Genomic DNA, 12,982 nt, shown 5'->3' with positions numbered 1-12,982 from the left:
GATGACAGTAAACAAATTATCCCGCAAAGACATAAGTAATTACAAGCCATGGTGAATGCAGAAAAGAAGCCAGCCCTGAGCTGAGAGCCCTGTGGGTACAAAGAGGAAAAGGCATAGTTCTGGCCCTGGAGAGTCTCCTGGTTGCAGCCAGGAGAGAGAGGGACACACAGCTTATTTAATATCAAGTACCAAGTGCAATGGATCAGAAATCTACCCTCTCTTTTCTCTGTTCACAATGCACTGTTTCTATTTTAATTGCGGTTTCAAGCATCAGAATCCCATTCCGGTAAATTAACTAGATATACATCTATTGAAAGGGTATTACAAGGAAAAGCTGAAAAACTAGGCCTTGGAAGAGAGAGAAACGATTGCTTCTTAGGGAGTTGAGAGAGTAAAAAATATGCCAGAACAAAAGAACATGCCTTGTTCCATTTCCATTAGAAAAATTGTCTTGAGCCATTCTCTGCCCTTGGGTTTCTCTGCCCAATATTCTAATTCCAGGAAGAAAGAATTCAATAGCCAAGCCTGGGTCTCATGACAGCCCCTTGGCTAGGCTAGGGGGGCACCGTGATTAGAAATCCACCAAAGTAGCTTGCGATGGGGCATGGGGCCCAGGGGGTGGGCGGCGGGGGGGGTGGTGCTGCTAATGGACACCGAAGGGCCAGGATGCTGGGAAGGTGAGGGCTTCAGTCACCTGCTATCTCCTCTTCGCAAGGTGGTCCAGACACTGCCTTCCCTAGAGCTTCCAGCTCTGTGGTCACTGCCTTCCAAGGAGCTCTCTGCTGGACTTATGTCCGGAATATTCTGTTACCATGGACAGCCCCGTGCTGGCAGCCTCCTTCCCCAGGCACCTTGACCGTGACCACCTTGGAGCATGTGCTGTGTCCTTGGGTACAGCTGGTGCAATTCCTGTAACACTCTGTAAGTGTTGATGAGGACTTTCTGGAGAGTTCTAAGGAGCCCACTGCCCTCCAGCCAAACGAGTCTTCTTTCTGCTTCTTATATACTCAGCCTCCTTTGCTATCCCTTCCACCCATTTGCCTGCTTTGCTGACCTCATGGCACAGCAGTTCTCCATCAGGGGCAATTTTACCCTCCAGGGACATTTGGTGACATCTCGAGACAGTTGTGGTTGTCACACGAGAGAGTGGGCTGCCACCAGCATCTTGTGGGTAGAGGCCAGAGATGCTACTAAACATACTAAAATGCACAGGACAGACCCCACAACAAAGAATTATCAGGCCCCAATGCCAAGGCAGAGGAGTCCCGTGGCATGGCTGGATGCCCATGTCTCCGCTCAAAATTTCTCCGCTCTAAGAGGCCTTCTCTGACCATCCACCCATTTCTTTCTCTCTCACCCCCTATTGTATTTTCCTAAAATGATTGTGTCTGTATATTCAGTCGCTTGTTTGGGGCCCGTCTCCTGCAGGAGGAGGTCAGCCCTAGGAGAGCAGGCCCCCATGGGGCTTATCCCCCACTGCCTGGAGAGCAGCAGCTGGCACACTGTGGGCGGCTCAATACAAACGTGTTGAATGAATGTTTAATAAAGGAGAGTGGCCTCAACTTCTCAAACAGCAGAAGTCAGAACACTCAGCTCTGAAGCCCAGTTCCTCTAGGGCTGGCCATCTTTGGGTGCATTCGTTTATTTCCCCAGCCAGTTCAAATTCAGCCTTTGGCAAGTTTCTGAGGCCTCCTGGGCCTCAGTTTCCGCATCTGTTAAGTGGGGCTGTGATTATCAGCCCCTTCTTTGCAGAGATGTGGTAGAGATGAAATAAATGAACCCACAGAACGCTTAAGAAAATGCCTGACTCAGAAGCGCCTCTGTGAATGTCATCTCTCATCATCATCATGATGATGACTTGGCCGGAGTAGGTGGTGAAGATGACAGAATGGGCTCTGGGGCCCCCCCAGAAGATCAGGGGATTAATGCAGCTTGCAAGGCCAAAGCTGTCCCCACGTGGTTTTGCCAGCTTTTGCTTCATCCATGAAATAACCAGATGAAGCCTTTATCCATCTCTTGTTTTAGAAGGAGGCCATCAGAAACTGCGGATTTAATGTGGCAGGTGGTGCTGTCCTTGAATTATGAAACCAAAGGAGGAAATTAAAGTGCTCTGTTGCAACAGATATGGGCCAGCAGGGGTAGAGGGCAGTGGCTGGGGCACAAAGGAGAGTGGAGAAGGTGTTTTATCAGCTGGACAATGGCTATTCTTGAAGGTAGCTGGAGTCCTAGAATAATATGATTTTATAGCCTAAAATAATTTGAGGTTACCTCCTTCATTTTATATAGGCAAAGGAGGCCCAGAGAGGGAAAGTGACCCCCAAGGTCACAGAACCAGTTAGTGGCAGAGCAACGCACACTTCTTGTTTTATTGAACAGGGTAATTTTTTTTGCTGTTCCGGGCCAAGGCCAGGGGCAGCCTCTGTCCCCAGGCATCCTGACTTTGCGCACCTCTGCTCTGCAGAGAACGGGGCACAAGCACCCCGTGTCTCTTCCCAGCACATCAGGGGGACTATGAGTCAGAGTCCTGGAACCCTGTCTGTGTCCTAGAACCTCAGTTTGCTTATCTATAAAATGGGAATAATGATAGGCTCTATCTCCCAGGGTCACTGTGAGAATTTGATGAGCTACCATCACATAAAGTATTTAGCCATGGGCTTAGCACATAGCAAATGCTGCATAAAATGTTAGTTCTTATTATGGCCTCAGAATTGACTTTAGCGTCCAAACGTCCTTAGGCTGTGAGCCCCTCAGAGGCAGTGCCCATCTATGGGACATCTTTTGTCCTCTATGCCTTGCCAGGCTATCGATGCCTGCCAGGGGCTCGGTAAAAGGTAGTGGCTGACGACAGCCCCCCTTAGGGACACCCATTTCTCATAGGCACCATGAAGCACCAGAAAATGCTGCCAGCAACGCATGTGACTTTTGTCACTAGTTTAGACTTTAATCCTAAACGGATAAAGCAACCCTCCTGTCCAATGGTGAACTGACCTCGTGATGAGGGCTGTGTTTGTTTTCCCAGCCTTTCTGGCAGCACGGAATCTTTCCCCAACTAGCTGTGGGCTATTTGCATTTAAATTGGTTTTCTCTCATTATAGAAATCTCTTAGGTCAGCTGGAGTTTCCATTTTCCTCGGCATCAGTCTGGAAGCTCCGTTTCTTGCTCGAGGGTCCCTCACGCCTTCCTCCCTCTTGCTGACAGGGAGATGTGGTTACGTATTCTCATCGTGGGGACCAGCTAGCCTGAGAAAGTCACCCAAATCCCAGGCAGACTTGGCGTGTTCCTCCCAGGAGAAGGTGGGGGCTGGGGGGACGGGCTGGAGGATACTGGCCCTGCGATTGCAGGAAGGAGACCCTGGGGTGGTTCAGCTTCAGCATCTCGGCCTCATTTACTCAAAAAACATCGATCGACTAAGCCTGATGCTAGGTGCTTGGAATGCAGAGATAAATAAGACGTACTTGCTGCCTCCCAGGAGCTCCCTGTCTAGCAAAGGAGAGGGAAAAGCAAAATAATACCAAAAAAATCATAACATAGTCAAATAATTGCTTTAATAAGGATCAGAAGAGATCCCAGCCAGAGCACAGGATTTCAGGTAACGCTCATCATAAACCACGGTCACACACGTGCACGCACATGTGCACACACACGCTAGCTAACATGTTTATAGCACTCACCACGTGCCCGGAGATCTCTCTAAGCAGATAATACATGGTCTTTTACTTTGCTTCACTTTATTGTACTTCTCAGATACTGTGTTTTTTACAAATTGAAGGTCTGTGGCAACCCTGTGTCAAGCAAGTCTACGAGTGCCACTTTTCTAATAGCATCTTTTTTAAATTAAGGTATGTACATTGTTTTCTTAGACACAATGCTATTGCACACTTAATAGACTACAGTATAGTGTAAACATAACTTATATGCGCTGGGTTACCAAAAAATTTGTGTGACTTGCTTTACTGCAATATTTGCTTTATTGTGTGGATCTGGAACCAATCCTGCAATATCTCCAAGGTATGCTTGTAAATACATAGATATATATATTTATACATAATATATAAATATGTATTTAGTAGTATATTAATTTAATCTTCATGGAGGCCATAAAGGAAGTGCTATCATTATCATTGTTTTCTACATGAGGGAACTGAGGTGTAGAAAGATGAAATCACTTGCCCAAGGCTAATCAACTGTAGAGATAGATTTGAACCCAGGCAGTCCAGGTCCAGAGCCTGTGCTATTCATCCTATGTTATAACCACACCTGACATAGAGCGATGTACTTTTGTGTTTTCTAGTCTAGTTCATCTTTCAAGACGTACTTGTCAAGATCCACTACACTGCTATCCTGACCCATCTATGGGCCGTGGACCATGGTTTGTGAAGATTGAATTGAACTATAGAAGGAGGGCCCAAGTCTGCCTGGGAGAATCAGGGAGGGAAAAACAGGGAGAAGATGCTTGTGGTAGATTTGAAGGATGACTAGAAATGTTCCAGATGGGTGAGAGGAAGAGCAGAGTGTTCCACTAAGGACGACTGTGCCAATCCCAAACGTATAAGCAAGTGTGGAAGTCTAGGTCTGGGGGGACTCAAATTGCATGACAGTGCTCAGGTGTGATGTGGGCTGAGTAGGTGGTGAGCCGTGAGACTGGGAGACCAGCTGAGACCAGACCACGGCAGGCCTTGACTGTCATGTTCATGGGCTCTGTCCTGAGGGCAGGGGGAGCCATGGAGTGGTCGAGCAGGAGAGGAACATAGTTGGTTAGAAAGATCACTCTAGCTCTGGTGTGGAGGGCTGCCTGGACAGGGAGGCAAGGAGACAGCATAATCAATAGAACCAAGAGGTGTAAGAGCCCTACTTGACTGGGTATAATCGATAGGGTTAGGTGGGGGGGGTTCCTGCAGAGAGGCACTCCTGCTGCCCAATGATGTGCTGTGGAGTTGCATCTACCCAGAGAAGATATCCTTATCTAATTCACCCAGACACCTTATGGGCTGGTGGTGGCTCTCGTGTGTGATAGTCAAGAGGGGCGGGGACAGGGCTTAACTAAGGCTGTGGCATTTGAGGAAGAGATGGGAGACCAAATGTATGCGATAGAGTGGGGCAAAGTAATCTGGTCTTGGTGATCAACCAGATGTCAGGGCTGAGGGAGAGAGAGATCGGATGGTGCCCAGTGTACTGGTTGAGCTCAGTCAGCTTTAATCCTGCTTCAATCTAACACCAGGGGTCGGCAAACGTTTCTGTAAAGGACCAGACAGAAAATATTTTAGACTTTGCAAGCCTTGTGATCTCTGCTGCAACTACCGAACTCTGCCATTATAGTGCAAAAACAGCAATAGGCAATACGCAAGTGAATGGGCGTGGCTATGTTCCAATAAAACTTTATTTACAAAAACAGGCTGTGGGCCAGATTTGGCCTGAGAGCTGTCATTTACTGACCCTGCTCTGTGTCATCAGGTGGCCCAAGCACCAAGTAAGATGACCAACTAAATGTGCCAGGTGGCTGTTAAGGGAGAGAAAGGCTCACACCTCAGCAGGTACAGATAGACCTTATATCGCTCCTTGAATTATGCCTACCTGATCATAAAAACTCATTTGAAATTGAAGAGTCATTCCGTTGTCTAGTCCCTGGAGCCCAGCTCTGGCAGGATGGAGGCTGATGTCTCACTGCAGATGCTCATTCTCTGTTACAGTCACAGTGGAGGTCCTGGGCTCATAATTCCATTAAATGCAACGCAACAGAAATACTAGCTCACCTTCGTTGAATACTCACTCTACAACAGACACTGGGCTTTACCTGAATGACCTTCTTTAATGCTGACAAAACCTCTGTGAGGTGGGTAGGTACTATGACATATCCCCTTTTACAGATAAGGAGACTGAGGTACAAAGAGGTTCAGTACTCTGAGGCTTGGAACCAGGCAGTCCAATCCCAGAACCTAGGTCCCCAACCACTCTCCAAAGCTGATGTCACAGGCCCACATGGACAACGACGGTCCTGATGGCAAACCCACATGCTAGCCCTAAAACATAGGATAAAGCTGGTCAGACGCTTGGGAATCTTTTGTCCTCTGGCCTGCGTGGCACTCTTATTAAAGACACGCAGCCCAGCAGAGATAAACCCATCTGCTTCCAAACCAAACCAAATCAACAAAGCAAAGCTCTCCAGGATCTCTGTTATTGAGCAAAATGTTTGTCAGAAATGGGTCCAGATGGATAGATTGATATCTGAAGGCACTGCATCTAAGGAGGTGGGGACGGAAAATGAAAGAAGACAGCTGATTTCCACGTGTTCACTCTGCAAATGTCCACAGAGGGCTTTGTGGTTCCCCGTCCCTGCCCTCCTGGAGGGCACTGGCTGGGAGGGAGCCAGACACAGAGCAGACCGTTCAAGTGCCCTGGACATCATGCACATTGGGGTGAATCCAGGGTAGGCTAGGGACACAGAGCAGGGACATCTGTCTTAGCCTGAGCAGAGGCACCTAGAGCCCAGCCCAGACGATCTGGCGCTGGAGTGGTGGTGAGGGGTATTCCAGGGGAGGGAACAGCATGTTCCAAGGCAAGGGGCTTTGAGGTCTTGCTGGAGTGAGGGGATCATGTAGAAGGGATGTGGTTGGACATGTGGGAAAGCTGGCCCCCGGCAGTTGGCCTGGACCACTCTGGGCTGGAGGCTGCCTCAGTCTCAGCCCCCTTCTGCAACTAGAACAGCCTCGGAGTTCTAGATGATATGCAAATTGCTTGCCAGGAATATGGTGATGCCAAGAACATTCTGCATCTTGAAGTCGTAAAAACAAACGATAGTAAATCACTTCTATCACATCGTCCATTTCACCCTCACTTCCGGGGGCCATGTCTTGCCTACACTCACTGACAGTTTGAAAGTGGGCAGGTATTCATATTTCCATCACCCCTGTTGCATTAGCCAAAATATTAACAGCTCTCGTTTGGGGGGGCCCTCAGGGTGGCTAGCAGTGAGCTAAGTGCTTTCAAAATAATAGCCTATTTAACGGAGAAGCAATCTGAGGCTCAGAGAGGCATCATAACTTGCTGAAGGTCATACGTTAGGAAGAGAATAGAGCCAGGATCCAAACACACATCTGCCTGACCTCCGAGCCCGGGGTCTTCCCGCTCGGCCTCTCTGCTTCGACATCATAGGATTTAAGGACTTTGTGGATTTCTGAGAGCATTTTCATCTATTATTATATTTGCTCCTCCAAAGAACCTTCTGAATATAGCAGGTAAAGAACCCTGGCTCAGAGAGGTAAAGTGTCCTCCCCAAGGTCACACAGCTTTTGAAGGGCACAACTGGAAACTTGAAGAGAGCTCTTACATTCCAAAGCCAAAGCTCTATCTCCTTTATCATGGCTCCCAAGTCCAGAAAGAAGATGGACAGCTACTGTTCCACCCCTGGATGTTTCTTATTTAAAAAAAAAAACCCAAACTCGTGTTCTTTCAATCTCTACATTGACAGGTATTCATCAAGCAATCAAAAGACAAATACCTAGGAGAGCAGAATGTGTAGATCACAGCAGCATGACCTCATAAGGAGCAGATTGTGCCAAGCAAATCTAATTTCCTCTGGCAGAGCGGCAGCCTGGGAGATAAGGCAAAAGGCACCGACGCTGTCGTTTCCCCGGTTCTGAAGCACAAGTTAGATTAGCTCCACAGAAACACCTGGGGGACGGGGAGGGGGGCAGCTCACCCCACACACACCCACAGAGGCACGCACACACGCACAGTCACTCACAGACACCAACACACACACACACACACACACACACACACACACTTCTCCAAAGACACACATGCAAATCGAGAGATGCCCACAAATGCATAGGCACAGACACACATCTATCCACACACCCCCAATTCAGACACACACAGTCACTTGAATACACACGCACACACGGAGACACACATAAATACAGACACATGCAGACATATAGAGTCGCACAGAGAGAGACATACACAAGTACACATACACACATACCTGCGTGCCTCCCCTCCTCATGCAAACACACAGACACAGAGGTACATGCACACGTTCATACACGCACAGAAATAGAGGCACACACAGACGGTCGCAGACATACATCCACACACGGAGACGCACCCAGCATCCCCTTGCTGCCAGTAGGAGCCTACTCTTCTCAAAGCCCTCCTCTGTAGCCCTCAGATTACATCCTTCCCAAATGGGAGCCTCTGAAAACTAAATACCTCTCGGTGTCCGTGCATATTCTCGACCCTGCCTCGCTGGATGTCTTGATCCAGAAACTTGAAACACACCCTGGCGGCTGTGTGCTGTTGAGAAAGATTGCGGACTTTGGAGTCAGGCTGGTCTGTGTTCCAGCTGAGGCTCTGCAAGTCAGTAGGTGTGGGAACCTGGGAAGGTCTCTTCACCTTTCTGAGCTTCAGTTTTCTCATCTGCAGAAAGGGCTGGTAGTCCCTGTGCTGAGCCCGTTGCACTGGAGCCCTTTGAAGTTCTGGCATTCAGCAGGGACTTGTCTGTGCCAAGTATTTTCCTTATTTGAATGTCTGTCTTGTCCCCAGTCTGGAGGCACCTTGTGGGCAGGGGTCTTTACCGTTTCTACCCAAGTCAGTTTCCAGGGCTTAGCAGTGTCTGCCAAGCACATCGTAGGTACTCAGCAAATATTTGTGAAATGAATCAAACAAGTCTGTATCCTTAGTTCCTAGCGAGGGCTGGGCACAAAGTATGTGCTCAATTACAGTTAAAGTGTGTTGAGAAAAGCAATACACGAAAGTATAATCGCAACCATGGACCAAGTTCTAACTATATGCCAGACATGCCCTTTACCGCATTCCACACTCTCCTCGAAACAGGCATTCATTCGTAGATGAGGAAACTGAGATCCAAAGAAGTTAAATAATTCACCCAAGGTTACCGGGCTTCCTGGGGGTGGCAGTTCAAACTCAGGAATCTGTTGAACACACACTCAAAACCTAACTCTAGTCTCCGTGAATAAACATTTTCCCCTGGTGACACAACTCAACTGATGATGTCTACAGCCAACTCCGCTTCAGTTACAATGTGGAGTAACTCTTTAAGTGAATCATTACCTTCAATCCCGGGTTGACTTCTCAGTATCCAGCATCTGTCTGGCGCATCTTCCATATGGTCATGGTTGCGTTATAAGAATATCACACCCCCAAACTCCCGATGTCTGCATTTCTCCTCGGTCCCTCTCAGCTGACAGCCATCCATCCATCCATCCATCCATCCATTGATCTATCTATCTCTCAATCTGTCATCTATCACCTGACCATTTTCCACTTAAGGCCCATTCTGTCCCCAGATGTTTTGCTTCCGTGTCCATATAAACCACACAGCCCCATCCTGCATCTGTCAAATCTGTTTTCCTCTCTCTTGCATTGGTACAATCCGTGGGTTTAAAACTCAACCAACCAGTAGGCCAATTAAGCGACTTTGCATAACAACCACATCTGGCAGTAATTGATGGCGCATGGTTAAGCACCTTGCAGATCCTGAAAGGTTGCTACACTTGCATCAGCCTTGCTTCTGCACACCTCAGACAGGCTCAAATCCCCACCACCAGCCCCCACCAATTTCCCTGAAAAAAAAAAAAAAGAGGAGGATTTCTTGAAGGATCTCTGCCTCTGTCCAGGCGCTGTGCAAAATGGAAACAGCCACAGGGCACGGAGGCCATAATTACCCCTCCCCACAAGGGAAAATTAAAACGTCCAAAGATAGTGGCCACCTCGCAGGCAGGGGGCCAGGGCAGGCAGCAGTGACTCATCGGCTGCGCCAGGCAGACACTCTTCCCCTGCAAGCAGGCTCCATGCTTACTCACAGCTTTGCCAGGCATACGATCAGAACAGAGCCAGCTGAGGGCGAGGGAGGTTCTATTTCTGATAGCTTGAACCCTAACATGATGCAGGTGGGTTTTTTTTTTTTTTTAACATCTTTGTTGGAGTATAATTGCTTTACAATGGTGTGTTAGCTTCTGAACCTAGGGGCAGGACACGAATAAAGACGCAGACATAGAGAATGGACTTGAGGACAAGGGGAGGGGGAAGGGTACGCAGGTGGGTTTTAAGACTTTTCTTTTAAGTCACTCTCTTGCTTCCCAGTTTTGGCTCTATTCATTGGGATAGCCCTTGTGAGCAGAATAGATTTTTAAAATATATATAGTATATAGATTAGCCAAGCAACCTATATTTTCCCTACCCTTGCCACCTCAAATCCCTCTCCCCCTCTCTCCCTCAGCAACCGAATGAAATTCTACCATGATCAGTTCATTTCATGGGATTGAACTTGGTCCTTGGTAAGGGGAGCGGTTATTCGTTAAAACAGCAACTTCTGCTTGCATAGAGCAGATGGGTGGGAAGGAAGGGATGCGAACACAGCAAAGGAGAGAGCCACTGTGGGCTGGGAACAGTGCCAGGCACTTTACAAAAGTCATCTCCTCAAACACTCACAGTACCCGACTGTCTCCGTTTTAGAGACGCTGAAAGGGACATTCAAAGAGGGGAAGTGACCTACTCAGCACTTGCAGAAAGACCAGGATGCAGGTTTGTTTGTCTCCAAAGGCTACACTCTGCCCTTGTACCCCCATCACCTCCCGAATGTTTTATAGTCTTACTAAAATGCTGCTAGACACACTGCACTTTGTCCACCTTGGGATGAGAAATAAATGATGTCTCAAGTGCCAATGCTGATACACTGGTGGAACCAGGAAAATGTAATGTTTCCTGGAAAACTGGTCTATTTCACCGAAACATTGAAGTTGAGGACACAGCACGCATCTGCTAGCAGGAGGGAACGTTAGAAAGACCAGAAGTCCAGAGGATGGTGGAGCAGAAAGCAAGCAAGCACCTGGGTCCCTGCTGGCATGGCTGAGCCCCTGAAAGCAGCCCTGGAACTCCCTTCTTCAGTGAATCCTAACATCTGTATTTATTTGGGCCACGAGTGCATGTTATGGTTATCTGCTGTTGAAACATCCTAGTTGACCACGGTCCATAGCAACTATTAGAAAGTATTGGAGGTCTTCCCTGGTGGCGCAGTGGATAAGGATCCGCCTGCCAATGCAGGGGACACATGTTCGATCCCTGGTCTGGGAAGATCCCACATGCCGCGGAGCAGCTAAGCCCACAGCTGTGCGCCACAGCTACTGAGCCTGCGCTCTAGAGCCCGTGAGCCACAACTACTGAAACCCGCGGGCCTAGAGCCCGTGCTCTGCAACGAGAGAAGCCACCGCATTGAGAAGCCCGCGCACCGCAATGAAGAGTAGCCCCCGCTCACCTCATCTAGAGAAAGCCCACGTGTCCCAACGAAGACCCAACGCAGCCAAAAATAAATTAATTAATTAAAATACTGGAGTTCTGAGGCTGCCTCTCTGACATACTTCTGACATGAGTTTTGCTGCTCTAGAGCTTTCTGCCGAGAAGCTTCCTTATCCACAGGGTCCTAACTCCAAACTGGACTTCAGACTAAACGAATTCCGCCTCTTCACCAACCTTGGGGTTGCCGTCTTGCCAGCTCGGTAAACGGCACCGTCAGAGGTTGTGGAGTCGTCCTGAACTCTTGGCTCTCCATGTCCCCACATCCCCTCAGGTTCCAAGTCCGGGTGGCCCTGCCCTCTAGTCTCCAGGGAATTGGTCCCCTGCTCGCCTTGCCTATCTGCCCACTGCAGCCCTGTCTTTCCTTGTCCAGGTGGCTGGTACCCTGACTCTAGCCCATCCTCCACCCCAGCTCAGAGAGAACATTCTAAAGCACAAAGCTGGCCGCCTCACCGCATGCTTAAAAATCCTCTCATGGATCTACATTTCCTGGAGATAAAATCCAAATGTCTAGACCTGACATCTAAGACCTTTTGTTACCAGATCCCTGCTCACTCCTCCAACCTTATCTACAGCTGCTCCCCAAGGCACAACCTGCATTCTGTTCAAACAGGCGGCAGCCACCCAGAGGCCCGTCTCCATTCCTCCCCACCTTTAACCAGGCTCTTCCCTTGACTGAACGGCCCCTTCCTTGATTATCTCTCTCATTCTTCAGCCCAGCTCTGGCCTCCCAGGGCCACCCCCTCCCATCTGGTCAGCCCAGATGGGGCGCCTCCTCTGGTCCTTTATACCCTCTGGCGTCACTTATCACCTGGTGTCAGGAGGCTTTCTTGGCTTTAGGGTTTTTAAGACGAGATTCTCAGGAGATTGGAAAGATCTCATGGTTTAGTTAAAAACATTTGGAGGAAGAGATGAGCAGAGCAAGGTGCTCCCCACTCCCCTGTTGGCCAGAAAAATGTCCCCCGGGGCTGTACAGAAAAGGACTAGGAAGAGGAGGAATGAGAAAGTTGCTGTCCCGGCTAAAAAGGGCTGCATGCTCTGCTCCCAGGGCCAGGTGTGGGGACAAAGACAAATTTCCCAGAGGGACAACCTGTGGGGAAGGAAGGGAGGGAGGAAAGCCCAAAAGAGCAGAAGTGTCCACATGGCATGTAGGCGATTGGGAACTTAGACATCTCAGAGTTTCCCACAATCCTGTGAGGCATAAGAAGTAATACAATGACTCCTGTGAGCCCCATAACGTCACGGAGGTAAAAGGGTCACCTGATCTGAGACAGGGCACAAACATGGTGACCTGAATTGACCAATGGCTGAAAGATAAATGCCACTGAAACTGACATCGATGACCTGTGGCCTCCCTCCCATCACCTTTGCACACCAAGCACAGATGTGATTGCCGGGGAATGGAGGGGATGGATTGGCTGTGACTCAGCTGTGATCCAACCCGGCAAAATGGAGGCTCAAAATAGAAACTGAACTTAGTTCGGTATAATAAAGAAATACCTATTTTCTATTTATCCCACACCTGAGTTTGTAGACTGAAAATCATACCCATTACAAGTGAATGAAGGAATGAATACAGTTGATAAAAGAAGCTTTGCCAGAAAAACACATGTATTCAGAGCTGGGTCCTGACCTGAAATAGGGGTCCGTCTCTTTCCCCTATTTGGAC

The 12,982-nt window shown here is 48.6% G+C and overlaps 2 long non-coding RNA genes across 2 annotated transcripts in view; both read right to left on the bottom strand.

Moving 5' to 3' along the window:
* LOC109551887 (uncharacterized) overlaps positions 1-12,982 on the bottom strand; it is a 157,694-nt gene that overhangs the window by 20,845 nt on the left and 123,867 nt on the right. The gene's annotated exons all lie outside the window — the stretch shown is intronic.
* On the bottom strand, positions 3,529-9,527 carry LOC141278364 (uncharacterized). The gene is made up of 2 exons (XR_012330979.1): positions 5,572-9,527; positions 3,529-5,234 (listed from the first exon to the last, which is right to left on the bottom strand). It is a non-coding gene; the product is annotated as an uncharacterized lncRNA (long non-coding RNA).

Source organism: Tursiops truncatus, chromosome 3, assembly GCF_011762595.2.
Source record: "Tursiops truncatus isolate mTurTru1 chromosome 3, mTurTru1.mat.Y, whole genome shotgun sequence".
Lineage (NCBI taxonomy): Eukaryota > Metazoa > Chordata > Mammalia > Artiodactyla > Delphinidae > Tursiops > Tursiops truncatus.
Note: the sequence above shows the minus strand (reverse complement) of the source record. Positions and strands in the feature narration are given on the sequence as shown.